This window comes from Bubalus kerabau, chromosome 4, assembly GCF_029407905.1.
Source record: "Bubalus kerabau isolate K-KA32 ecotype Philippines breed swamp buffalo chromosome 4, PCC_UOA_SB_1v2, whole genome shotgun sequence".
Lineage (NCBI taxonomy): Eukaryota > Metazoa > Chordata > Mammalia > Artiodactyla > Bovidae > Bubalus > Bubalus kerabau.
This window is the reverse complement of record NC_073627.1, coordinates 3318531-3322961: the sequence shown is the minus strand read 5'-3', so window position 1 is coordinate 3322961 and position 4431 is coordinate 3318531. Positions and strand designations below refer to the sequence as shown.

At 44.0% G+C, this 4431-nt stretch overlaps 1 long non-coding RNA gene across 1 annotated transcript; it reads left to right on the top strand.

Moving 5' to 3' along the window:
• The first annotated feature begins 1534 nt into the window (after positions 1-1534).
• On the top strand, positions 1535-4079 carry LOC129648564 (uncharacterized). Its single transcript, XR_008712782.1, has 3 exons — positions 1535-1696; positions 1799-2058; positions 3866-4079. It is a non-coding gene; the product is annotated as an uncharacterized LOC129648564 (long non-coding RNA).
• Positions 4080-4431: the final 352 nt, after the last annotated feature.

The following is a 4431-nucleotide window of genomic DNA, read 5'->3' as shown; positions in this document are numbered from 1 at the left end:
TCTTCAGGCCACTGAAAGCTCTTTGAAAAGAGGACCTTTGACTCTCCAATACTCATGGTGGTTCTAGGCGGCGCTTGCTGCCTTGTCAATATTTCCCAAATGAATTCTCTCTTCTTTCTTGGTGGACATAAGTGTTGTGAGTTTGGCCTTCCAGGTGGCTCAGTGGTAATGAATCTGCCTGCAGTGCAGGAGATGTAAGAGATGCGGGTTCAGTCCCTGGGTTGGGAAGAGCCCCTGGAGAAGGGAATGGCAACCCACTCCAGTGTTCTTGCCTGGAGAATCCCGTGGACAGAGGAGCCTGGTGGGCTGCAAAGAGTCAAACATGACTGAAGCGACTTAGCACACACACACAACTGATTTTCATAACCATTTTAACACCAGAGTCAGTCTAGTTTTTCAAACAGAACTAGCTGGACCAGTCACTTTTTTTTAACCTGCAGGCTGCCAGCTCTTCCGAAGAGGAAAATCCTTTTATATCTTATTCATATAAAAGATTTACCTCAAAGGAAACCTTCATCTCGGGCCCTCCCTCCTTGTAAAATGATGAAAGGTTAGTCCTTCAAGAGCACAGACAGTGCAGATGCAGAGACGACAAATAAGGGTGTATCCTTGCTTACCAGACACACCTTGGACCTTTGCATTTTCCTTTTTCAGTAAATCCTATACTGCACAGAGCTTCATGCAAATCACTGGCAGGAAATAGCAACCTAAAGTCCTTTTTAAATCATGCCAACATGCAGGTTCAGGATTGCCTTGTGGATGGATGGTAGGAAGAATCAGTAACTTGATCCATCCGTCCATTAGAAGGTAGAAAGAACAGGGTCAGGCTCTGAAAGCTTTCTCCCAGGTGAGTATTGCAACAGGAGCATTGAGGTATTCGCATTTTGATGCCCCATCTCTTCATTCTGAAAGGAGCTTGTTTATTGCAAGTAGCAACAGGATTTAAAAAAAAAAAGAATTTTGTTGGCCTTCTCCACTAATTGCTGTTTTGGCATTCTCCTGCCCACTTCTTTTTTATCACCCTAGAAAATGATGATAAATCTATAGAACGTTTAAGACTGGTGCACACCTGAAGGCAGAGCGATTTCGGTCGGTTCCAGTGAGCTTGAGACGGCCCTGTCCGAGCAGACGCTGGAAGTGGGCTTGGTTTTAAGAAACTTTACAATGAGATGTCAGGTAGGAGCCAGGGCAAGGCAGAATTTCCTGAGCGAGCCTCACTGCCTTATCTTAGTAAATCTGTGCTTCGCTTCAATTAAACCTTACACAGAGACTCCTGCTGAAAAAGTTCAAATGTTTCGAAATAGATAGAAGCAAGCTATAGACTGAGGCAAAAATACATACTGTATTTATCATCCAAAACAGCTTTTTATATAATTACATCCTTGTGCACGTTTTATTTTTGGTTCCTGAAGAAAGTCGCTCAGATGAAATTAACGAGTATGCGGGAGAAGGTGCTCCGGTGCTTCTTTTGGTTTCTATGGCAACCCTGGGGCATCTTCTTCAGCTGTCTCATTGACTGAGTATGCCCAAGTGAGGTGGGCTGGGCCTTTCAGCTGAGCCTGGAAAGGCAGGGAGGAGAGCTCGGGCCACAAAAAGAGCTCACTGCTGGACCAAAGAAAACCCCTGGCGTGTAGGATGTGCTTTCCCTGGTTTTCGTATGAATGGTTGCCATCCGAGTGTGCTTTTGCCATATATTGTGAGAGTTGGGTCTACACGTACCTTTGAAATATCTCTATTGGTAAATGATCTATTTTTATGGGTCTAAGTACCTAATGCCTAATATTTATATATTTTAAAGGCAACTCTTAAAGATTGAGGGCAGGAGGAGAAGGGAGCGACCGAGGATGAGGTGGCTGGATGGCAGCAGCGACCCAATGGACGTGAGTTTAAACAAACTCCGGGAGACGGTGAAGGACAGGGAGACGTGCTGTGCTGCAGTGCATGGAGTCACGAAGAATCCGACAGGACTGAGCAACTGAGCAAGATGCATTTTCCTGAAATACACTCTGTCTGCAGGAGCAAATAAAAAGTTGTTTACCTGGGACTTTAGAAGTAGAGGTAAGTTAGCAAAAAGTTGAAAAACAAAAGCCAAATAAAGCTACACAGTATGAGATGCCATCCATTTGTTGGTTATATGGGAGTGAACCCAGATACCAGCCCAAAGGCAAAGATCATTTCACAGACCAGTAAGCAGAGTCTGGGGTCAGAGTGGTGCTAGTGGTAAAGAATCAGCCTGCCAATACAGGAGACACAGGGGATGCAGGTTGGATCCCCGGTTGGGAAGATCCCCTGGGGTAGGAAATGGTAACCCACCCCAGTATTCTTGCCTGGAGAATTCCATGGACAGAGGAGCCTGGAAGGCTGCACTCCATGGGGTCACAGAGAGCTGGACACGACTGAGCGACTAACACAGACACAGATTATTAGACAGAAAGTTTTTATATATAAAACTCAATTTTAAGAGAAAGTGTACAACAGTTCCACCCATTTTCCAAACTATGACCTCTTAAAGACAAAGTCCATACCGAAAACGTCAAGTAACCAGAACCATAACATAATTCGTCAATACGTTTTTGGTCAAATTGAATTTAATTTTCTAGAAGTCAAACCACGTAACAGAGTCAACCCTTCAGAATGCAATCTCACACGGGAAACAAGGGACTTCTGAAAATTAGTACCATCACCACAAAAACCCAACGCTGGAGCCTCATCTTTGTGTGGTTCTCAGTCATATGACCTGTAGAATGGATTATCTGATTTCCTCAAAGCAGCAGGGAGAAGCAAGACCCTGAATGACCCTAGGCCAAAGCAGCAGCTGTCTGTTCAATGGACAGACTTCAACACACCCCACCCCCACCCCCAGGAAGAGGTGCCCCTCACGGCCTGAATCACAAAAGAAAACATTAAATAATACACACTGTTCTTTGAGGCAGAGAATTGTATAATATTTTAGCAAATCATTCCTCCAAAACAATGAATGCCCTCAAGGCCACAAATTTCAGTTACTCGAGGAGAACCACTTATGTGTAATTATTCATCATTATTATTCTTACTGTTTAGTAACGCTCGTGCGGAATCTGGCTCATCTTCCTAAACTCCTCCCTTCCACAGGCTCCTTAACTGTCCCTCTTTCCACTTCCCAACTGTTTCTCCTCTGGCTTCCAAAGCAGATGACTGCCTTTCCAGTTCTAGGACTGCCTGTATTGCATGCTGGGGAAATCCTGCATCCCAGGCAAACCAGGACAACTGGTCACCCTAGTCCAGAGCCAGACGATACGGTAGTTCTATTGCACCCATGACTGCTAGGTATCGCCTTACAATAACGTAAGAAGTTTTGAGTCACTATGACAAGACTCATACAGTAGCTCAAATCATCAGATCCTTAAGGTCCTTGATCCAAACTATTTTGAAAAAAAAAAAAGACTGGCTTCTTGAAATATGCTAATCATGGGCTTGGTTCTTCATTTAAAATGCATAAAACTAGGCTTCTTTTCCTGTATTTTTTTCTTCCTCCTTTCTTTTTCTTCTTCCCATCCTTCCTTCTTCCCTTTCTTTCTTCTTTCAATTTAGGAAACCAAATCTGATTGATGCACTCAGTGTTTCGAGCTTTAAAATGGACATTGCTAGAGAGAAAGATGCTTTCTCCTTTGGGAGGATTACCTGGGGGGCTGTTCCTTTAAAAGGCTGCAGTTGGGAGGTCTTATTCGGCTGTCACTAAGAAGAAGCCCTAAGGAGAAAAACTCTGAAATTCCACCCTTGATTTTTCCTTTTGTATATCATATATGCGTGTGTGTATATACTTTTTTTTATAGTGGTGAGACATATATATATATATATGTCTATATATTTCTTTTTTTTTGAGTAGTGGTGAGACCCATAAAGCATTGAACTTTTTGCCTGGAGTCACCATTATGCATCTTGTTGAATGGGACCAGCCACCAGGAGGCTCTCCGTAAACTTGGCGGCTCCCAGCTGGAGGAAAACAGAAGCCTGTGATGTGGTGAGGTGCCTGCCGCTTGGTTAGTAACAGGGCTTTGTGGTTTCACCTCGGGACAGGCCTCAGCAATTGCTAGTTAATTGAAATTAATCTGAAGTTTGAAATTTACCCACATCCCACAACCGAAGCTGAAATTTGTCATTAGTCTACCTTTGTGAGCTGTGCCCTCTCCCCAGAAACCGAGGGAGCAATTGTGGAGCAGGTTCTGAAGGAGGTGGGGGGGTCCTGTGTTCACGGACTCTATGCAGACAAAAGGCATGTGTTTTCCCCACCTAAGAGAATAACAACGGAGAAGCAGAAAGGCCTGAAACAAAACGCTGAAACTCGCCAAGAATGCTTCCACATGGAAAGCAGAGAGTAGTGATGAGAAAGCCCAGATAAACGGCCCCAGTTGTTCTTCAATTGAAGTACAGTTGATTTACATATATGTGTAC